The sequence below is a fragment of the Dendrobates tinctorius genome, unplaced genomic scaffold (assembly GCF_039654945.1).
Source record: "Dendrobates tinctorius isolate UK_male_01 unplaced genomic scaffold, ASM3965494v1 ptg000093l, whole genome shotgun sequence".
Lineage (NCBI taxonomy): Eukaryota > Metazoa > Chordata > Amphibia > Anura > Dendrobatidae > Dendrobates > Dendrobates tinctorius.
This window is the reverse complement of record NW_027361761.1, coordinates 24,504,843-24,529,947: the sequence shown is the minus strand read 5'-3', so window position 1 is coordinate 24,529,947 and position 25,105 is coordinate 24,504,843.

The following is a 25,105-nucleotide window of genomic DNA, read 5'->3' as shown; positions in this document are numbered from 1 at the left end:
TCCAGACCAGAGGGAACAGGAAATCCCACCATAGTATCTTTTGCGGCTTCTGACAAACCCTTCCGAAAGAGAGCAGCCAAGGCATTATCATTCCAGGTAGTAAGGACCGCCCACTTTCGGAACTTTTGACAGTACAACTCTGCAGAATCTCGACCCTGGTTCAATGCCAACAGGGTCTTTTCAGCCTGATCAATAGCATTAGGTTCGTCATACAACAACCCCAGAGCTTGAAAGAATGCGTTCACATTAGTCAGAATAGGATCATCTGGTTTCAAAGAAAACGCCCAATCCTGGGGATCGCCACGCAGCAAAGAGATGACAATTTTAACCTGCTGCGCGGAGCTCCCTGACGAGTTAGGCTTCAAGGCAAAAAATAATTTACAATTATTTTTGAAACTCAAAAATTTAGATCGATCCCCAAAAAATACATCAGGTGTAGGGATCTTTGGTTCAACAGCATGCGAATGAGCAAGGTAGGCGGAAATTCCCCACACTTCCGCAGCGAGCTGCTCCACACGATCAGACAATTGCTTTATCTCCATTGAGAGAAAAAAAAATTCCCCCTACGGCCTCAGAGATATAGAGGAAAGAATATACACACACTTTTTTTTTTTTAAGCACAATTTTTTCCTGCTATTGAGTACCCTAGGATCTGCGGTATGGCGGGTGATTCTGTTATGATTGAGTCACCGTAGGAGGCAAAAGCAGAAATGCTAGCTAAGTCCAGAAAACCAGAGAAGTTGGCAGCTATCGGATTGCAGACCCCTGAACCTATCAACACAACTAGCAGTAGCCGTGGGGGGTTCCTACGATGCCCTAGACCCCTCGATCACAGCCGGAGAATTAAATAGGCCTAACGAAAGAAAGGGGAAATCTAAACTGCCCCAGAGCAGACCCCAAAGCAATAGGCAGCCCCCAACATATAATGACGGTGAAGCAAGATGAAAACACTAACACAGACAGAAAGATAGACTGAGCAAAGACGGGGCCCAAGCTAACTAGATAGAAAAGGACAGGAAGGCTGCTATCTGCAATCCGTGAAAAACCCTATGAAAATAAGAGCCAACAGACTGACAGTGAAAAAGGCCCTGAAGACGCTAGGCTTCAAAAAGCTATGTCAGTACTCAGGAATATTCTGAAGACAGAGCAACAAGCAAAAGGAGATTCAGCTCACCCCAGCAGGGAATGGCAGAATCCAGAAAAGCAAGGAAAACAAAAACAAAACACAAATGCAACAGGCAAACCAAGAAACTTAGCTTTAGAGGAGCAGGAATCAGACTGGTGTCCTAGAAGTCCACAGAGAAATCACCCGCAGGGCAGAAGGGCGTCGGCAGCCTTATATCCAGTCCGTGACTCCACTCAGCCAGTCATCCTCATTAGACTCAGGTGCCTGATAATCAGGATCATTACCTTCCTTTACCAGAATAGGGAGTTCACCAGACCTCAGTGACGAAGGGGAAAATGAACTCACAACAGTTCTCGGTCTAAACCCTGTTCTCATTCTAGTGGGTTGTTGATGCCCCTGCCGGTGCCGGACCCATGGGAGCCATCATCTGGGTTCCGGGGGAAACTGTCCCCAGGGGACAGAATTCGGGGACGGACCGTTGTGACAGACAGATGGGCTGGGGGAGGGACCAGTATAAAGGAGGTGGGGAATTCCCAGGACAATGAGTCAGCAGACCGGGACAGAGGCAGCCGGAAACCATGGGAGCGACTGAAAGCTAGAGCGACTTACCAGTGCCAGGGAAGATGCTCACAGAGGACTCCAGAGGGACGGTGCCAAGGCAATCATCCGAGACTTTCTGCCCCGCTCCAGCCCGCTGCCACTGCGGCCCCAGTTCAACCCGCGGCCGCCTCCCCTCAGCCCGCGGCTGCGGCATACCCACGGTCGCCCATGGCTGCTGCCGTCTCGCTCCAGTCCGCAGCTGTGGCCTGTTCCTCGCCACCCGCAGCCGCCCTGCGCTCACCAGTGGCCGCGGCAAATACAGTGCCGTCGGCGGCCACCACTGTCCCGCTCCGGTCCGCAGCAGGGGCCGGGTCTCTGCTGACCGCGGACTCCCTATCGCAGCCGTTAGCTGCGCAGGTGGCCTGTCATTCGCCACCACACATCGCTGCCGCTTGCCCCAGTCCGGGGGCTGCGGCTCATCCGTCCAAGGACTTCGCCGGGACCTGTGAGGCTCCAGTGTCATCAGCGCGCCGGAGCGCGCGAGGACTTTGCTAACACCTCAGCAACTGGGACCAGCATCTACTACGCCGAAAGTCCACCATCCCGAACGTCGAGGGATGTCTGGACGGCTATGTTAACTATATAATTAAGGACCCGTAGTCGGCCATACCGCGGCCCTATAGTGACCGGCTATTGCCGGAAGTAGTTGTGTTCTACCCATTTGTGTTTGCTTATATAGAGCCCCTGCGAGGGCAACCTGTGTTACCCCTTTTGGTGTTCAGGCCGTGACTGAGGAAAGTTTCCTCTAGTCTTATAAACGTTATTATAGAAAGCACCAAATTGTCTCGCGACTGCATCCTGCGTACCTGCAAACACCACAATATCTCAATGGATTTTATTTCTGATCTTCCTGTCTCTCAGAGAATGACTGTTATCTGGGTGATTTGTGATAGATTTTCTAAGATGATCCATCTTGTACCACTCCCAAAGTTGCCGTCTTCTTCAGAGTTGGTGCCCTTGTTTTTACAACAGGTGGTTCGGTTGCATGGGATTCCTGAGAACATTGTGTCAGGCAGAGGAGTCCAGTTTGTTTCCAGATTTTGGAGAGCCTTTTGTTCCAAACTGAGAATTCATTTATCTTTCTCCTCTGCATTTCATCCTCAGACCAATGGGCAGACTAAGAGAACAAACCAGACTTTGGAGTCCTATTTGAGATGTTTTATATCTGCTGATCAAAATTTGGGTCTCATTTTTGCCCTTGGCCGAATTCGCGCTAAACAATAGAGGTAGTTCTGCCACTTTGATGTCGCCCTTTTTCTGTAACTTTGGGTTTCATCCTCGATTTTCTTCAGGGCAAGTGGAATCTTTGACCTGCCCAAGTGTGGACACTGTGGTGAATGCAGCAGATTTGGGACCAAGTGATGGATAAGTTGTACCTCTCTCAGGAAAAGGCCCAACAGTTTTCCAACCAGCATAGGACCATTGGTCCCCGGTTTAAAGTGGGTGATATGGTTTGGTTGTCGTCAAAGAATATTCCTATGAAGGTTGCATCTCCAAAGTTCAAGCCAAGATTCATTGGACCTTATAAGATTTTGGAGATTCTTAATCCTGTTTCTTTTCGATTGGCTCTTCCAGTTACGTTTAAGATCCAAAGCGTGTTTCATAAATCTCTGTTGAAGAGGTTTGTGGAGCCAGTAGTTCCTAAGGCAGCGCCTCCTGACCCTGTATTGGTTAAAGGCAATGTGGAATATGAGGTAGAGAAAATATTGGATTCTCGTTTGGCTAGACGGAGACTCCAGTACTTGGTCAAATGGAAGGGTTATGGCTAGGAGGATAATTCTTGGGTCTCTGCTTCTGACATTCATGCCGATAGATTGGTTCATGCTTTTCACCGGGCCAATCCTGATCAGCCTGGTGGCGTGGATGAGGGGTCGGTGACCCCTCCTCAAGTTCAATTTCTGGGCTCCCTCTGGTGGTTACTGGAGGTAATGGAGCTGATCTAGTTAACAGAGGCCTGCCACCTGATAATGAGGAGGATGACTGGAGATCTGGAGTTTCAGATTGGATTTAAGACAGCCGACTCCCTCTATCCCTGCTGGTCATTTTTTTCCTGCCTCCTGAGGTCTTAGTTTCCAGCTCAGTCCCTGCATGTTCAGCTAAGTGTTCTTTTGCTATTGTTCACATTTGATCTGGTTTTGTTTATTTCACTTTTGTGTGTTCAGCCAGCTCTGGCTGGGGCTGTGCTGAATTTCCATTCTTATGTTACTGCTTATGCCAGTTTGATTTTGTCCCTTATTAGATTGGCCTCTTTTTGCTCTGCTTTAAGAATATACCAGAGTGCTGATATAGTGGGCGAAGTCTAGTGACTTCAGTGATTTTCTATCAGACGTGTTGGGCATTTTTTGCAGGGTTTTTTGCGTGATTGCAGACAGAGTCTTTCCTTTCCTGTCCTGTCTAGTTAGTGTGGGCCCCATCGTTTGCTCAGTCTATTTTCCTACCTGCATTTGTGTTTTCATCTTGTCTCACCGACAATATATGTTTGGGGGCTGTCTATTGCTTTGGGGTCTGCTCTGGGGCAGTTTAGATTTCCCCTTTCTTGCTTTAAGCTTATTTAGTTCTCCGAATGTGTCAAGGCGTCTAGGATCATCGTAGGTATGCTCCACAGCTACTGCTAGTTGTGTGGATAGGATCAGGGGTCTGCAATCCACTTAGTTACCAACCTCTCTGGTTTTCTGTGGCTTAGCTTGGTCTTACTTTCTTCCTCGGTGACCCAATCATAACAACTATTGCTCTGATAAGCTGTTTCACTTTTAACAGCCAATCAGAGCAATCGTAGACACGTGGGGGTGAAGCCACACACCCTGTGGTGAAGAAAAAAGCCCCCTGTATCTGCGGGTCGGGTGACCATTTAGTGACCCCAGTCACCCGACCCGCAGGGGGGCTTTACACATAGGCATCACTGGTCAGATTGGCACTGGTTTTCATGACGCGTATGTGGCGTCATTGGTCATGAAGGGGTTAAGGTGTTCCTCATAATAATATATTGTAAATATGGTTACGCCACGGTACTGCTACACAGCTGTGTATTACCGACTGACTTTTTGGTATTGCCACATTATGTGTTACCATGCTGTACGAGATATGATGCTTTATTATGTCAGTTGTATTGCATTGTATTTCTGTACAGATTAGGGTAAGATAGTGCTTTCTTTGGGCGCATTAGTGGAGGGTATTTATAGTATAGAGTTCATAGATATGGGTAAATGTAATATTGGAACGGGCCACTAGATGGGGCATACTAGTGGGTCACTGATAGGTATAGCTGTAGGAAGTTTTTAGATGGTTTAGTAAGAGCACACACATAGTTAATTGTAGGAGGAGCTGCTATGGGTTAAGCTAGTGTAGGTTGCAGTAATTAGGCAGAAGGGCGAGCACGCCCGACACGTCCACAAGGGCTCTAAGCCCAGGACATCATAGCAGCTATGCAACGTTTAAGTGGAGAAGCATGAGCACAGTCAGACGGGTGCTGAATAAGACCGGAGCACCCCTGGAAGTTACAGTTCACAGCAGCAGGAATGGAGAAGGAAGCGTGGTCCAAAAGTCGTGCAGGGCGCAGAATGTCTAAGATGTGGCAAATCCTCAATAGGGCTGAAGCTGGCAAGTCCGGGGTGAAACGGATTAGTGGGATCCCCTATGTACTGAGGACCTACAGTAGTGAAGCTGCGGTACCGCCAAAGGCGCTACTCCCCCATAATGTACGTGAGGGCTAAGAAAGTCAGAAAGGGAAAGTGCAGGATTAATGTTGTGTGGACTGCAATGTAACTGATGTGTCTGGAACCGTTGAAAAAAAAAAGTAAAAGCGTTCATTTTGCATCAGAACCAGTATCTGTGTCCATTATTTCATCTACATGTTCTGGAAGCAAGTGTGCAGAAGCTGGGTCGCACCGCAGTGGAATCTCTGACCGTGGACCAGCAACCAGAGCAGGTACACCGGTAGACGCTGAAGATATTTCTGTGGGAGGAGGTCAGGCCACCAGGCCACCGGTGTCCTCGCTCACGATTACCATCCTGCCCTCCTTTTACACAGGAAAGCCAAGTGACTGTGTCTAGTAGTTAAGGTGGAGTCGCTCATGCAGCTCTATCAAGCAAAGTAGGAGCTTCACCTCCATCAATCCCAGGTCTCCTTTATACTAGGTCATGACTGGTATTATAAGACCATGGTGACTATGCGCACCTCCAAACTTGGAAAGATAGTGAAGAGGAACACACATTTCAGTTCACAAAGCAATTTTTTACAGATAAAACACACTCCTACCCAGTGTCGGACTGGGGTGCTAAGGGCCCACAAGTAACATAGACATTGTTGGGCCCACTTTTCACCTGCATACAAATATTACACTATACTCCTTCACAAATTTGCCCATATCTCTATATAATAATTAACTGGGTAGTTTGGTTAATGAATGATGATATGCTGTTTTTTTCTGTACAGAGTGAATGAAGTGAATTATGCCAAGTACTGTCCATAGTGGGGATGGGGGCCCATATTGCACAGGGGCCCATCGGGGGATTCCCCTGTTACACTATGGACCAGTCCGAGCCTGCTCCTACCCTCGCCCATTTTTTTGTGTGCCCACACAGAAATAACGCACTGGGGAAGTTCCTTATTGTATGCAGACAGGTTGGTACTCCGCACAGTATGATTCCCCCACAATGCCTCTCCGTACAGTATGATGTCCCATAGATACTCCTGACACACAATTCTGCCTCCATAATTCTCCTCCCGCACAGCCCCCATAATATACCCCCTGCACATTATGATACCTGTACGGTGCCCCCTACATATGATGCCCTCACTATGAGGTCCCCAAGATGCTGCACACATACAGTATGATGCCCACACATGATTCCCCACAGTGTCCCATTAACACCAGATATGGTACCCCTCCTTTCCACTGACAAAAAATGACTCACCCCTATGATGCTATGACCCAATACACACAATGAGTGGAGCAGGTTTCCGCTCTGTGCTTTGTGTAGCCGGGTGCAGCAGGAAATCATTGCACTAACTGGAACGAGCCTCATACGGCACGAGTGAATGGTGGGGTGGGGAGCTGACAGCTCTCTGCTCCTTCTTAGAATTTACCTCGCAGACTGCAAGTAGTGTAAAACATAGCAACCCTTTTCCATAATAATTGGGCTGCAGGTACCAGGTGTACCTTTGAATAAAAATACCAGGAAACACAAATGTCGGGTTAAGTGGGTTGACCACAGCTTTGTGAGCACCCTGCATCTTCCGTTCCTCGGCACCGGACTGGGGCTCAAAAGTGATGGAGGCCTTGAGCGACGAAGAGGGCAACCGTGGGAAGAAAGGCTTCTTTGCACCTCTTCTGCTGTCGTTGGAAGGGGGTCAGCTAGGAAGCACTGGAGCCATCCCAGACCCTCCTTGAGAATCTTATCACACAGCTGCTCTTCAAAGCTGGCATCTCTTCACACTCAGGTAAACTGGCTGAATGTCCGTTGGCGCTCTTTTGTCCTCTTATCATCCTTATCAAACCACACCCCTATTTACATAGGGCAACCTCATTATTTCCCGCACTTTTACTTAGTCCCTAAGGGTACCAACCAAACCTCCCTCACAGTCCTATGCCCTTTCCTTACTTAGTTCAGGGCCCTCAACAGTTGAAAGTGGGATATGCTGTCCACCTCCTGGGACAATAGGTCAGCTACCTAAATTCAGGACTGTCTGGTTGGATCTGGCACAATCCCTGTGCGCATGTGTTACACCTGTCGAACAGCCGCGAGACATGCAGTCGCAGGGACTTGGCCATATTTTTCGAGCACGTCGAAGACACTCAGTTAGCACACGAGCGTGCTCAGATAACACCTTATCCGAGCTGGGTCGCTCATCACTATTAGTAACACAATATATCAGATACCACTATTAAGTAAGAGAGAAGTCCATGCCATCTCTGGAGGTGATAACACATCCCAGCCCTCCCTCAGACCATGCGGCTGTGTATTATATCTGCTGCTAGGTAAAATTATGACAACTTGCTATACCGATGTTTGGAGAATACAAGGCTGCTCCTGGGTGTTATATTATTTGCTTTTTCTGTTCTTGAGGCAACAATTCACCCTATAAATGTAAACAAAGTCTGGCGTCATGTCACATCCAATCACTGGAGAAAAGCCTTTCGGTAAAAAAAATGTCAGATTACTGTTCCATCTGGTGTTAAAATGTGAAATTGGATCCCGGCGAATATTAATGGCCGATTTCCAGGGTATTTGTGCCTCTACATTGTCATAATAAACAGTAAATTAATGTAATTAGGAGAAAATGTATCATTTTACTACCAGAGATCTACTTTACATCTGGACATAAAAGGCAAAAGTCAGGAAATTATTAATTTACTTCTATGGTGGAACATAGTAAGTTTAATATTACGGCGCCACATAAAAAGGTGGCATATAATATGAGAATTATGCGAGTAAAGAAAAATATGTGTAACTGGGTTAACAGCTGGATAGGAAAAACAGAGTGGTTATTAATATAATACAATCTGATTTGGTTAAAGATGTTGTCCGCTACTTTATCATTGAAGATGACCTATCCCAAAGTCTTATCGGTCGGGGTCCAAAACCCAGCACCCCAGTCGATAAGCTGACACGGCGGCTGCCAACCAGAATCTCTCAATTGTGGAGCTGTGCTAGGCTTGGACGTCTTCTTTTCAAATCAGCTGATTTAAATAGGAGGCGGGGAGAGGAGCTGATTTTTGGGGGTCCCGTTTGTCAGAACCCAACAGATCAGACATTGGTGACCTCTCCTGAGGACAAGACATTAATAATAAGGTAGTGGACAACCGCTTTAAAAATGTGATGAGAAAGGGGTCAGTATTGGGGCTTCTTCATTTTAATATGCTTAATAATGACTTTGTTGAAGGCATACATAGTAGAACTTTAATGTTAGCAAATGATAATAAACTTTGCCAAATAATCAACACAGAAGATAATAATTTAATAGTAAAAAGGAATTTATATAAGCTGGAGGCTTGGGCTGAGGCATGGCTATTGAAGTTTAATGTAGATACCTATAACGTCACTTACTTACTTACAATGGGTACAGAAAGTAGTCAGACCCCTTTAAATTTTTCACTCTTTGTTTCATTGCAGCCATTTGTTAAATTAAAAAAAGTTCATTTTTTTCTCAATAATGTACACTCTGCACCCCATCTTGACTGAAAAAAGACAAATGTAGAAATTTTTGCAAATGTGTCAAAACAGAATATCTGAAATATCACATGGTCATAAGTATTCAGACCCTTTGCTCAGGCAACTCATATTTAAGACACATGCTGTCCATTTCCTTGTGATCCTCCTTGAGATGGTTCTAGTCCTTCATTGGAGTCCAGCTGTGATTAATTGAACTGATAGGACTTGATTTGTAAAGGCACACACCTGTCTATATAAGACCTCACAGCTCACAGTGCACGTCAGACCAAATGAGAATCATGAGGTCAAAGGAACTGGCCAAGGAGCTCAGAGACAGAATTGTGGCAAGCCACAGATCTGGCCAAGGTTACAAAAGAATTTCTGCAGTGCTCAAGGTTCCTAAGAGCACAGTGGCCTCCATAATCCTTAAATGGAAGACATTTGGGACCACCAGAAGTCTTCCTAGACCTGGTCGTCCAGCCAAACTGAGCAATCGTGGGAGAAGAGCCTTGGTGAGAGAGGTAAAGAAGAACCCCAAGATCACTGTGGATGAGCTCCATAGATGCAGTTGGGAGAAAGTTCCACAAAGTCAACTATCACTGCAGCCCTCCACCAGTCGGGCCTTTATGGCAGAGTGGCCCGACGGAAGCCTCTCCTCAGTGCAAGACATATGAAAGCCTGCATAGAGTTTGCTAAAAAACACATGAAGGACTCCCAGACTAGGAGAACTGTCAGGATATCCAGAACTGACATCCAGTCAGTGTCTGGACTCTGAGAAATCCACGCTGCTGCAGGGGCTTACCGGGTCCCTAGGGAGAGGAGCACATCCCAGCGTGACTGAGCAGTAGTAGGACCTGCACCACATGACTACCAAGGGGTGGAGCCGGTCGCAGGTCTCCCCAAGCGAGCAGGAGCAGAACGAGACGCTGGCCCGAGAATAAAGACTCTACAGCAGGTATAGCACAAACAGAAGCGCCGATGAGCACTAGGCAAGAGGGATATCAGGGACAGGCAAAGGGTCACAACGGTACGGACAGTAGAAGTACCAGGGGTGTAGACAGGAGAATAACCAGAGATGTAGCCGAAGTCAGAAACCAGGTGAATAGACACACAGTACCAAATCAGCAGGTAAGCGCACAACGGGGACAGACCAGGTCAGAAGCCAAGATATCAAAACACAGAAGCATGCACACTGCATGAGGCACAAACGCACAGGGGTCACTTAAACTAAGCCAAGACCAAAAGAATAGCTGACAGAGAACCCTGGTAAAGAGTGAGTATAAATACCCCCCTTGATCCAGAAAGAGACCACATACACTTAACCCTGCGAGTGCAGGGCAAGAACCCTGTCCAAACCATAACAAGAACTTTTGGTGATAATTCTAAGCGGTATGTGTAGAGAAAACCAGGCACTGCTCATCACCTGCCCAATACAATCCCAACAGTGAAACATGGTGGTGGCAGCATCATGCTATGGGGGTGTTTTTCAGCTGCAGGGACAGGACGACTGCTTTCAATTGAAGGAAATATGAATGCAGCCAAGTACAAAGATATCCTGGATGAAAACCTCTTCCAGAGAGCTCTGGACCTCAGACTTGGCTGAAGGTTCAACTTCCAACAAGACAATAACCCTAAGCACACAGCCAAAATAATAAAGGAGTGGCTTCAGAACAACTCTGTGACCATTCTTGACTGGCCCATCCAGAGCCCTGACCTAAACCCAATAGAGCATCTCTGGAGAAACCTGAAAATGGCTGTCCACCAACGTTCATCATCCAACCTGACGAAACTGGAGAGGATCTGCAAGGATCTGCAAGGAAGAATGGCAGAGGATCCCCAAATCCAGGTGTGAATAACTTGTTGCATCATTCCGAAGAAGACTCATGGCTATACTAGCTCAAAAGTTGCTTCTACTCAATACTGAGCAAAGGGTCTGAATACTTATGACCATGGGATATTTCAGTTTTTCTTTTTTTAATAAATTTGCAAAAATTTCTACATTTCTGCAATGTAGAAACAAAGAGTGAAAATTGTAAAGGGGTCTGAATACTTTCCGCACCCGCTGTACTAAGGTCACACGCTTGGGCAAAGGAAACAAAAGGTACAATTATGTACTAAATAGTAAAACCTGGATAAAACTGTCACTGCCCGTAAAAGTATATGGGTTGTTGGTGGACAGCAAAAGCATCTTTAGTGACCGGTGCCAGACAGCTATTGCAAAGGGAAATATAATCGTGCATTAAAAGAGGCATTGATGCTCATGGCAAGAACATAGCTTTTCTTCTATAAAAATCACTATTGTGACCACACTTAGAATACTGGGTACAATTTTTGGGATATACTGTATAAGAAGGACTTTTTGCAGTTCCAGCACACGATATAGGAAAATTAAAAAAAGCCATTATTTAGTCCATCATTAAAAATTACAATACCATGTAATAAAAGCATGTGTATGCTACACATGCTTTTATTACATGGTATTGTAATTTTTAATGATGGACTAAATAAAGGCTTTTTTTAATTTTCCTATATCGTGTGCTGGAACTACAAAAAGTTTTTTTTTCACCAAGAATTTTCTCCCAGATGGGGATGGATTCATTCCGTGCACCGAGATCATGGAAAGGAGGACTGGGCAGGCTGGACCAGGTGAGCTGAAGATTAATTCTATATTGCCTGTATAAGAAGGACACAACTCAACTACAGAGTGTCCCAAGAAGGCCAAGGTTATTAAGGGAATGGGTGAACAGCAGGAGACAGGCTATCAAACTTGGGTTATCCATATCAGGATCCTGACAGCGCCGGCATACAGCCTCCACTGAGCAGGGACTCACCCGCACTGTAGGGTCTCTTTGGGACAGGAACAGCCAGAAAGTACAGATGCACAGGACCTGAACGCTGAAGGTTAGCAAGCCGGCACAGGACCTACGGTCATGTGACTGCAAGGGGGCAGGGCTTAGCATCCAGCTTTCAGAGAAGATAGAAAACTCGGAGTCAGGCAAAACGGAGTTCATACACAGTACGGGCAAACGAGGTACTGGAGGGATAAACAGACGGGAGGTCAGACAAAGCCAAAGGTCATACACAAGAGGGCGGTGCGGTACCAAAGGGACGAACAGAGAGTAGTCGAGTCACAAGCAGAGAGTCATACACGAGAGAGCGGTGCGGTGCAAGAGGGGCAGGCAGAACTCGCAACAGGGACAGAACTGGATCACAACCAAACAAGCAACAAGTTATCAAGCACAAGGCACACGTACAGAATAGGTCAACTAACTCAGCCGAGGGCAGGAGTATAACTGACACCGGACCTAGATCCAGTGAGCATTAAATAGCCGCCATCTGCCAGAGAGAGGCAGAACAATTAACCCCCAGTCTGACCAGGACGGGTCAAAGTGAAACCCCGTCCTGGATCATGATAGTACCGTCCTCTCAATGGGGGGCCACCGGACCCCCAGGTCTCTCAGGGTACTTGGCGAGAAAGGCCTGGACCAACCGATCCACATGAACCGATCGAGCAGGAACCCACGAGCGTTCTTCCGGACCGTAGCCTTTCCAATGTACCAGATATTGAAGGGCACGACGGACCAGCCTGGAGTCGACAATTCATTCCACCTCGTACTCCGACTGCCCATCTACCAAAACCGGTGGTGGGGAAGCTGATGATCCCTCCCCACCGGACCTCAGGTTTCAAAAGGGCCTTATGGAAAACATTTGGCATCCGCAGAGATGGCGGGAGACGCAACCGCAAAGCCACCGGATTAACTGCTTCGGTAATTTCATAGGGACCTATAGACTTGGGTCCAAGCTTCGCCGAGGGGACCTTGTGCCTTATATTCTTGGTGGACAACCATACCTTATCCCCAATCTGAAGCACTGGTCCCACGGATCGTTTTTTGTCCACAAAAAATTTAAATTTGTCCTGGGCCTTCGTAATGTTACTCTGGGCCTCCCGCCATACCTCCCCCAACCGCTGGATCGTCTCATCCGCCCCAGGACATCCAGAATTCAAAACAGGAAAATTCTCCAAAATGAGGATGAAACCCATAATTGCAGAAAAAGGGAGATGTACCCGTAGATTGGTTAATGCGGTTGTTAAATGCAAACTCGGCCAACGGTAACACAGAACACCAATCATCCTGTCGGGCTGAGGTCAAGCAATGCAGAATTTGCTCCAGAGACTGATTGGTTCGCTTGGTCTGCCCATTAGTCTCTGGATGATAATTGGATGAAAAGGACAGACCAATACCTAACCTTTTACAAAAAGCTCTCCAAAATCTGAAAACAAATTGCACTCCCCTATCAGACACCACATTCAGGGGTACCCCATGCAACCGCACCACATGCTCAACAAACAATCTGTACAATGTTTCCGCATTAGGTAGAGCTGCCAAAGGTACAAAATGTGCCTGCTTACTAAACCTGTCCACCACAACCCAGACGATGGTATTACCCTTGGAGGGGGGAAGGTTGGTGATGAAATCCATGGACAGATGAGTCCATAGTCTCTCAGGAATTGGCAGTGGTACCAATTCCCCGGCCGATCAGTTATGGGGGGTTTTTGCACGAGCACAAACATCACATGCAGACACATATTCCCCAACATCAGAGGCTAAAGAAGACCACCAGAATACTCTAGCAATGGCCTTCCGGGTGGCCGAGATCCCTTGATGTCCACCCTGAACTGAGTTATGGAACTCCCGGAGGACCTTGAGACGAAACTGAGCTGGCACAAAAAGTTTATCCACCGGCTTAGCCGGAGATGCAAGAGACTGGGCTTCCCGAATCTCCCGTTCCAACATATTAGAAATACCTGCCACCACCACCCCAGGCTGAAGGATGGAGGTTCTGGGGGGGACACCGGATCTAGACTGCGTGACAAGGCATCCGCTCTGACATTTTTGGATCCTGGCCGAAAAGTGATCGAGATGTTGAATCGGGAAAAAAAAAAGTGACCATCTAGCCTGTCTGGGAGTCAACCTTTTAGCTGACTCAATGTAAGCTAGGTTTTTGTGGTCCGTTATTACGGTTATAGGATGGACAGCCCCCTCCAAAAAAATGCCTTCATTCTTCAAAGGCCAACTTTACGGCCAGAAGTTCTCGATTCCCCACATCATAGTTTCTCTCCGCAGGGGAGAATTTCTTTGAGAAAAAGGCGCAAGGTCTCAAATTGGTCAAAGTGGCGGGTCCCTGGGACAATACCGCCCCCACCCCCACCTCTGAGGCATCCACCTCAACAATAAATGGTTCAGATGGGTCCGGTTGAATCAGAACCAGGGCAGACATGAAACACTTTTTCAAAAACTGAAATGCCGCTACCGCTGCGGTTGACCAATTCTTGATATCGGCCCCCTTTTGAGTCATGTCTGTGAGGGGTTTAACCACCTGTGAGAACCCCCTTATAAATTTACGATAATAATTGGCGAATCCTAAGAAACGCTGCAGAGGCTTCAAATCACAAGGTTGAACGAACTCGACAACGGCCTGCACCTTATTAGGATCCATGCGATACCCTTCAGCAGACAAGATGAACCCCAAAAGAGACAGTTCCTGGACAAAAAATAAACATGTTTCTAGTTTAGCAAAGAGACAGTTCTCCTGGAGCCTTTGGAGAACTGCCCGAACATGACCAATGTGAGCCTGTTTATCAGGAGAGTAGATCAATATGTCATCCAAATATACCACCATAAAACGTCCAATAAAATCAGAGAACACATGATTTATGAAATTTTGGAAGACCGCTGGAGTATTGGTCAGGCCGAAAAGGCCTGACCAAATTTTCAAACAACACTTCAGTAGTGAGAAAAGCGGTTTTCCACTCATCCCCGTCCCGGACTCGGATAAGGTTATACGCTCCCCGAAGATCTAATTTCGAAAACCACTTAGCTCCGGATAACTGATTGTATAAATCAGGAATAAGTGGAAGGGGATACGTATTCCTCACAGTTATCTTATTTAACTCACGAAAATCGAGGCAAGGGCGTAAACCACCGTCTTTTTTCTTTACAAAAAAGAACCCCGCCGCCACCGGAGAAACAGAAGGACGAATGTGTCCCTTAAGGAGTCTCTCGGAAATATAATCCTTCATCGCAGCCCGTTCTGGACCCGAAAGGTTATACAAGCGGGCTTTGGGCAATTTAGCATCTGGAACTAGGTCAATGGCACAATCAAATGGGCAGTGTGGTGGTAAAACCTAAGCATCTTTTTCGGAGAAAACGTCCGTGTAGTCTTTCAGGCACTCCGGAATACCTTCCAGACCCACGGACGACACAGACACAGGAACAAGACATTTTTCAGAACAATAGGGACCCCACTTAACAATGTCCCAAGATTCCCAATTAATCACAGGATTATGCAATTGTAGCCAGGGGAACCCCAACACCAGTCCCGCAGGCAGGTTGTCCATCACAAAACATGAAATATGTTCCTGGTGCAAGGAACTTATTTAAGGAGAAACTCTTCAGTACGAAACATTACATCGTTCTTAACCAGTGGTGTTTTGTCAGTGGCAACAATGTGAATAGGAGTCTCCAACCTAACTGTCCCTAACTTACACATGGACACCAAGTCAGAGTCAATAAAGTTCAATGACGATCCGCAATCCACGAAGGCAGAAGTGGATGTGGAAACACTCCCCCAACAAAGTTCCACTTGCAACAACATTTTAGAAAAGGCAGAAAAGGGTACCTGAGAGCCTGGGTGACCTCCACGACAATCACCCGGGCTCAGTCGCTTGTTGGTCAGTGGACAGGAGTGGCAATCCTTTTTCCAATGTCCAGAATCGCCACGTGAGAACAGCATTTTCCCACATGCCATTGTCTGCTTTCATTCTCTTTGAGGTCGATGGTTCCCATCTCTGTGATTTCCAATATAGGACTGGCTCCCCTTCCTTGGGAAAATAACGGTGTCTCAATTTGCATCACTCCCCTCGCCCCTAGCCTGCGATCCATTCAGACGGCCTATGTCATAGCCTCCTCCAGGGAATCAGGTGGAGGGTGAAGAGCCAAGACATCTTTCAGATGTTCAGACAGGCCTCTACGGAACAAGCCCTGGAGTGCGGCATCATTCCAGCAGACCTCAGCAGCCCAGCATCTGAGCTCTGAGCAAAACCACTCGGCTGAGTGCTTCCCCTGACACATACTCATCACCATGTCCTCAGCCATACTCATCCGATCAGGCTCATCATAAATATGCCCCAGGGCCTCAAAAAATGCATCCACAGTCATACGGTCAGGGGCCGTGGTCGGAAGGGAGAAAGCCCAGGCTTGGGGGGCTCCCCTTAACAGAGACATAATGACCCCCACTCTCTGACTTTCATCCCCAGAAGAGTGTGGTCTTAATGAAAAAAAAAGCTTCCAGCCCTCCTTGAAAACGCTGAATTCTTTTTTATCTCCAGAAAAGGTATCCGGTAACTTAACCGGAGACTCAGGGGAAACTAATGTAACATCCCGAGCCCCTAATGAAAAAACCCCCTGCACAGTGTCAGTGATCAGCTGCTGAGACTGAGCCAGGACTTGTTCTCCAAGGAGTTTCTGAGACATTTGAGTCAGGTGCTTTACCTGCTCAGAAAGAGCGTGCATAGGATCCATCACAACACACAAGAGAAGGGGAGTAGAGAAAAAAAAATGGTATGGGTCAGTTATAATATCAGGATCCTGACAGTGCCGGCGTACAGCCTCCACTGAGCAGGGACTCACCCGCACTGTAGGGATCCCTGGGGACAGGAACAGCCAGAAAGTACAGATGTACAGGACCTGAACGCTGAAGGTTAGCAAGCCAGCACAGGACCTACGGTCATGTGACTGCAAGGGGGCGGGGCTTAGCGTCCAGCTTTCAGAGAAGATAGAAAACTCAGAGTCAGGCAAAATGGAGTTCATACACAGTACGGGCAAACGAGGTACAGGAGAGATAAACAGACGGGAGGTCAGACAAAGCCAAAGGTCATACACAAGAGGGCGGTGCGGTACCAAAGGGACGAGCAGAGAGTAGTCGAGTCACAAGCAGAGAGTCATACACGAGAGAGCGGTGCGGTATAAGAGGGGCAGGCAGAACTCGTAACAGGGACAGAACCGGATCACAACCAAACAAGCAACAAGTTATCAGGCACAAGGCACACGTACGCACAAGGTCAACTAACTCAGCCGAGGGCAGGAGTATAACTGACACCGGACCTAGGTCCAGTGAGCATTAAATAGCCGCCCTCTGCCAGAGAGAGGCAGGACAATTAACCCCCAGTCTGACCAGGACGGGTCAAAGCGAAACCCCGTCCTGGATCATGACAATCCAGTCTGGAAAAGTGAAGGCTTAGGTGAGTTCTTATTACAATGTACAAATATATGTGGGGCAATACAGAGATCTCTGGAACGGTTTTTTATACCCTGGCCTGCGACAACAACAAGGTAGCATCATCTATGTCTAGTGGAAAGTAGGTGTAATCATAATTACATACAGTGAATCTTTACTGTATGAGCACTGAGACCATAGATTATTGTTTGTATGAGCACTGAGACTATGGATTCTTTACTGTACAAGCACTGAGACCATGGATTAATTATTGCACAAGCACTGAGACCATGGATTAATTGCTGTAAAAGCACTGAGACCATGGATTATTTACTGTAAGAGCACTGAGACCATGGGTTATTTACTATACGAGCACTGAGACCATAGGTAATTTTTTATATGAGCACTGAGACTATGGATTCTTTAATGTACAAGCACTGACGCCATGGATTATTTACTGTACGAGCACTGAGACCATGGATTAATTACTATACAAGCACTGAGACCATGGATTAATTATTGTACAAGCACTGAGACCATGGATTAAATACTGTACAAGCATTGAGACCATGGATTAATTATTTTAAATGCACTGAGACCATGGATTATTTACTGCAAGAGCACTGAGACCATTGATTATTTACTGTACGAGCACTGAGGCAATGGATTATTTACTGTACGAGCACTGAGGCAACGTATTATTTACTGTAGAGCACTGAGGCAACGTATTATTTACTGTAGAGCACTGAGGCAACGTAATATTGATCTGGGTCCGCTGGCACAGGAAAGGAACTTTAATAGAAAGCCTGACTCTCCATAAGAAGGAAAGAATTAGTACGGAACGTGAGGAGAAGAAGAGAACCAAGGATCAGGGTTAGAGGAGAACCCTTCCCAAGTACTAAGCGCAAGGCTGGCGTCCGGTCCCCGAGGTTGCATCAATACTAATGGTCCTGCAGCAAACACCGGAGGAATAGAAGTTGTCACCACTTTATTCTCACACCAGACTTGGGGGCACAACAGCAACGATAGTGAGCCGGGACTAGGTAGCAAGGAGTCCTCGAAGCAGGCTACAGCTGTCTGCCGTACAAGTAGAGTTCATAGAAACATCTGACAGGAGGAACTCCAGTGTAACTCAGTACTGTGAGTACTTCACTAAAGGCGCTAAGAGGGAGACGTTCAGAAAAGGCACATATGTTGGCGGAGTGTTCATCTTGCCTGGAAGTTGGCTGAGCTCCTGACCCGGAGGACACGGCACGGATGCGGGCTCTGGTGCCACAACAGACTGTGAGTAAAGCTTTGGAACTACATGCCCCGGTGTCCTCCACTTATTCCTGCGTCAACCTGCCCAGCACTGCTACATCCCCTGCGCCCGACACTACACCATCTAAGTGTCACTTCGCCTACACAGCCCTGGGACTACAGCCCTGCCTGTGGAGGGCTATAACATCATTGCTGCACCACGCCATCTGTCCCAGAAGATCTGTGTGCAGCGTCGGCTTAACATCATTCATTGCCGAACACCACAGGTGGCGTCACGACTTATACAATCATCATAAGCACACTGAACATTCCCCCTTTTACAATGGGCGCCCAGAGTCATGGGCCGGGTGCCAGCTGCCGTGACAACTCCCATTGAAGCTCATCGGGACCGGTACCGAGTACCCCACAGCCCTGGGAGGGCGACCCAATATAATATTACAGAATATGAGTAGTAGATTCTGCTATGTGATAATAATTCAGGAGTTTATTCTGTTTGGCATACCATTCATTTATTTGGTTATCTTTCTTCTTTCTATTTGTCTTAAAACTAGTTATCCATGTACTATCTATCTGTTTCCGGTCTACCTACCTTCCATTATTTTCATCATTATCTTCAAAATACAGTCAGGATTGGAAGACAGATGAAATGGTTTTAACAGGAGTCGCGTAAGCAATGTAATGCGATGTGATTGTTTTCTAAATTCTAGCTGAGCATTCACGTATCATCTGAAGGGTGTTGGTGTAGATTTAACGCTTCTACAATCCAGTCTACTTCAAATGACGTCCATCCATAATCAGTGCTGTGAACCCATCAGTGACCTTTGAGGTGCATTCCTGTGAATAATTACATTGGATGCAGCTTCTTATGCCCCATTTGCAACTAAATTAGCCTCATTTATTAACCAAGGTTCTTTCTGTTTTTCTATAAAAGAAACATAATATATGTCTTTGTGCAATTTACACTGTGATGCTACATGGAGGAAACCACAAATACATATCCTATCAAGCTCAAACCGAAGCATCTGTGCTCTGTTTCCATACTTTCTTTTTACGGACCATGTTATAATTACATACAATCCTAAAATGACCATACAAATTAGATGGATATCAGCGAGTGGAACAGAGCACATAGTGCAGGAAGAGAGCAGTCCAACATGTGTAGAAAAGGTAAAAGCAGTACACATTGTACAGGTAGAGCGCAGTACAGTACATGTAGCAAAGTTAGAAAGCAATGCTGACATGTAGTGGAGATAGAGAGCAGAACAGGACACAATGTGCAGGTAGAGCGCAGTACAGTACATGTAGTATAGGTAGAAAGCAATACTTAGATATAGTGGAGATAGAGAGCAGTACAGTACACATTGACACAATGGTGTCACTGGTGCTGCCTAGGGGGCGCTATCCGGGGGCATGTGAACGAGCGCAGGGACTGCAGGAACAAGGCACGCTGTGCGCAAGGACCTGAGACTAAGCAGAGAGCATAGGAACTGGCACTAAGCAGTCACGTGACCAGGGGGCGGAGTCACCACGCGTGAGTACAGGGAAGAAAACTGAGCGCACGGAGTGCAGGGCACAGACAGTAAATGTAGTAAAGGAAAGCCAAGGATCAAAAGCCAGATGAGAGCGTAATACCTAGGGATAAGACAAAGAGTAAACCGAGACAAACCAAGGAGTCAGATAACCAGGAAGGACTGGGCAGTACAAAGTAGGGTGCAGAGGCAAAAATCAGGGGACAAACCGGGTCATACACAGCAAAGCTCACAAGCACAGAGGCACAACGTTTACGGACGAGTAACCTGGGTCAGCAACCACAAATCGAGTATGCGGAAGTATCACCGTCACCAAATCAAGGAACTGCCAGCATTAAATAGCTGCCCCAGAACCAAAGAGAGGCGAGCTAAAATTAACCCTGACCTGACCAGGATGGAGGCGGAACCATCCTGTCCAGAGTCATGACAGCACCCCCCTCTCAACGGGGGGGCCACCGGACCCCCAGGTTTCCCAGGAAACCAGGCATGAAAGGAGCGCACCAGATGATCGGCATGAACCGATCGGGCAGGAATCCAGATTAGGTCCTCAGGACCATAACCCTTCCAGTGCACAAGATACTGGAGGGAATGGCGGACCAACTGGGAATCCACTAGGCGCTCCACCTCGTACTCCTCCTGACTATCCACTAATACAAGCGGTGAGGGACCCAATGATGCTTCCACAGCCCCCAATGGTTTCAGCAGGGCCCTATGGAATACATTGGGGATCTTAAAAGATGCTGAAAGACACAAGCGAAACGCCACTGGGTTAACCACCTCCGTGATCTCAAAAGGGCCAATAAACTTAGGTCCCAATTTTGCCGAAGGAACCTTAAGCTTAATGCTCCTGGTAAACAGCCACACTTTATCCCCAACCCAAAGGGTGGGCCCCACAGTCCGTCTTCGGTCAGCAAAAAGCTTAAACTTCCTATGAGCCTCCCCAATATTCTTTTGGACCTCCTGCCATAAATTCCCCAACTGCTGTACAGCAATATCAGCCCCCGGGCAACCCGAGTCCAGGTGAGAAACTCCCAAAAGTGTGGATTAAACCCATAATTACAGAAGAAAGGGGAGGTACCTGTAGAGTGGTTAACATGGTTATTGATCACAAAGTCTGCTAAAAGCAAGGCATCGGACCAGTCCTCTTGACGGGAGGTGGCAAGGCAGCGCAAAATTTGTTCTAACGACTGATTGGTCCGTTTGGTCTGACCATTGGTTTCCGGATGGTAAGCCAACGAAAAGGACAACTCAATACCAAAACTTTTACAAAATGCCCTCCAAAACCTGAACACAAACTGCACACCACGGTCAGACACCACGTTGAAGGGCACACCATGCAAACGAAATACAAGTTAAACGAACAACCTAGACAAGGTCTCAGCAGAGGGTAGTGCCACTAAGGGTGCAAAGTTTGCTTGCTTCATAAACCTGTCCACCACCACCCATATGACAGTATTATCCTTGGAGGGTGGAAGATCGGTGACAAAGTCCATGGACAAATGTGTCCATGGTCTATTAGGAACTGGCAAAGGCACCAATTCCCCAGCCGGCCAGTTATGAGAGCTCTTAGCATGGGCACAAACTTGACAGGCAGACACAAACTTCCTCACATCAGATGTAAGCGATGCCCACCTAAAAACCCTCACAATTGCCCCATGAGTAGCCGAAATCCCCAGATGTCTACTGAGCACCGAATCATGGAACTCCTGGAGGACTCTGAGTCGAAATTGAATCGGAACAAACAATTTTCCTACCGGCTTGGATGGGGGAGCCTGAGACTGGGCTTCCCGAATCTCCCGTTCCAAACCTGCAGACACATCAGCCACCACCACCCTGGGTTGAAGATTGGAAGATGGAGGCTCGGGGGGAGAAACTGGGTCCAGACTTTTGAGACAAGGCATCGGCCTTCAAATTCTTGGATCCCGGATGAAAAGTGATCGAGAACTGGAACCGGGAAAAAAAAGTGACCATCTGGCTTGTTTGGGGGTCAACCTTAGCAGACTCAATATACGCCAGGTTCTTGCGGTCCATAACTACAGTAATGGAATGAACTGCCCCCTCCAAAAAATGCCTTCATTCTTTAAAGGCCAACTTAACCGCAAAAAGTTCCCGATTACCCACTTCATAATTTCTTTCCGCCGGGGAAAACTTCTTGGAGAAGAAGGCGCATGGTCTCAAATTGGTCAAGGTGGCGGGCCCCTGGGACAACACCGCCCCCACCACTACCTCCGAGGCGTCAACCTCCACCACAAAAGGTTCAGATGGATCAGGTTGAACCAGAATCGGGGAAGTCAAAATATTTTTTCAGAGTGAGAAACGTCGCTACCGCTGGGGCAGACCAGTTCTTAACATCAGCCCCCTTCTGTGTCAAGTCTGAGGGTCTTGCCCACCTGAGAGAACCCATTAATAAACCTATTAATGGGTAGTAACTGGCGAATCCCAAGAAGCGATGAAGGCCCTTCAGGTCCTGGGGGTGAACCCAATCTACAATGGCCTGTACCTTTTTGGGATCCATACGAAACCCCTCACTAGAGACAGTGAACCCCAAAAAAGGCAGTTCCTGGACGAAAAACGAGCATTCTTCTAGCTTAGCGAAAAGTCTCTGACGAACTGCCCAAAGGTGACCAATATGTGTCTGCTTATCAAGTGAATAAACTAGAATGTCACCCAAGTTTTTAACCACAAAGCGCACAATAAAATCAGAGAACCCATGATTGATGAAGTTTTGGAAAGCCGCAGGGGCATTGGTCAGACCAAACGGCATAACTAAATTTCCAAATAGCCTTCTAAGGTGAGAAACGTGGATTTCCATTCATCCCCCTCCCACACCCGGATGAGGTTATATGTCCCTGCAAGTCTAGTTTTGAAAACCATTTGGCCCCAGATAATTGGCCACACAAATTGGGAATGAGTGGGAGGGGATATGTGTTTCTTAAAGTAATCTTATTCAGTTCCCAAAAGTCAAGGCATGGGCAGAGTCCACCGTCTTTTTTTTTTTTTACAAAAAAAAACTCTGCAGCAACAGGAGACACAGAAGAGCAGATATGCACTTTGCGGAGACTCTCAGATATGTACTCCTTCATGGTGACCCGCTCGGGACCAGAAAGGTTAAACAATCGGGACTTAGGCAATTTAGCCCCAGGAATCAGGTCAATGGTACAATCAAAAGGGTGGTGCGGTGGTAACCCCTCAGCCTGACTTTCGGAGAACACGTCCTCGAAATCCTTCAGGTACTCCAGAATACCCTCCAGACAGACGACACAGGCACAGAATTCAGACGTTTGTTTTCAGAGTTGGATCCCCATTTAACAATCTCCCGTGCCTTCCAGTCAATGACTGGATTATGACATTGCAGCCAAGGAAACCCCAAACCCAAACCTGCAGGGAGGCTGTCCAGAACGAAACAGGCTATATGCTCCAGATGAACAGACCCCACCTTAAAGACAAATTCTTTAGTAACAGAGTGGATCCCGTCCTTGGTGAATGGGGTTGAGTCAATAGCCACCACTCTCATGGGTTTGTCCAACCTGACTGTCCCTTTCTCACAGTGGGCCACCAACCTCGAGTCAATCAAGTTGTCAGGGACAGAGTAACCTCCCTGCTATCCAGGTGACAAGGACACCAATAGCAAGTATGTGGAGGCGCCTTACCCACAGTGATGAGAGGTAGAAGCACAGCGCGGGTATGAGTAATCCAGCTCCAGGACCTGCGGGGAGGGCGGAGCGATAGTGAAGCGCTCGATGCCCGCAGGACCTGTGGCCACGTGACCGCGCGTCAGAGGGCTGGGCGGGGCTACAGCCGAGCTCCTGCAGCGTCGATGACAACACTGGTAAGGAAGTGGTGCAGAGAAATAACAATAGTCAGGCAGGCAATAAGGTCATACACGGGGTGGGCAACGAGGTACAGGAGGGATACTCAAAGGAGGGTCAAACGTAGCCAAAGGTCATACACAGAATGGGCAGCGAGGTACAGGAGGGATGCTCAGAAGGGAAGTCAGAACGTAGCCACTAGTCATACACAGAACGGGCAGCGAGGTACAGAATTAGCAGACAAGAGACGAAAACCGTGACGGGACCAGATCAAACACCAAGCAGACAAACAACGATTGGCATGAAGCACAAACAGAACAGGGTCAGACACACTCAGCTATGAGTATAAACGACAGGGGATGGCTCTAAAATGAGGCTATAAGAACCCTCCCTGGATCAACAGAGAGGCTTTCCATGTTAACCCTTACCACACCTATCCTGACCTCCCAGTAAACCATGACAGTACCCCCTTTCAACGGGGGGCTTCTGGACCCCCAGGCCTTTCAGGATATCGAGCATGGTATGCCCTAAACAGGCGATCAGCGTGCACCAATCTGGCCGGTACCCAAGACCGGTCTTCCGGACCGTACCCCTTCCAATGTACCAGGTACTGCAAAGACCCACGAACCCATCGAGAATGTACAATGTGTTGAACTTCAAACTCCATATGCCCATCAAACAATACCGGAGTTGGAAGGGACCCTGTTTCCTCTACCACAGAACCTAATGGTTTGAGCAAGGACCTATGGAACACATCATGGAGTTTCAAAGATGAAGGGACAAGTAAGCGATACGCTACCGGGTTAATCACCTCGGTTATCTCATAAGGGCCAATGAATTTCGGCCCCAGTTTGGCGGAGGGTACCCTTAGGTTTATGTTTCTAGTGGAAAGCCACACCTTATCTCCACACTGTAGCATCTGACCAGAGTCCCTCTTACTATCTGCGAAATATTTATATTTCCCTTGTGCTTTGGAAATATTCAAAAGCACCTTAGACCACAGATCACTGATCCGGTTGACTCAGTCCTCAGCCCCCGGACAGTTAGAATCCAGACTTGAGAATTCCCTGAAATGAGGGTTTAATCCGTAATTAATAAAAACCGGTGACCTACCAGTGGATTGATTTATTTGATTGTTGAAGGCGAATTCCGCCAACGGCAAGGCATCACACCAGTCATCCTGCAAGGTGGAAGTCAAACACCGGAGAATCTGTTCCAGCGACTGGTTAGTGCGCTCCGTTTGTCCATTGCTTTCTGGGTGGTAGGCTGAGGAGAAAGACAGAGATATCCCCAGCTTCTTGCAAAAGGCCTGCCAAAATTTAGCTACAAATTGAGTCCCTCTATCAGATGCA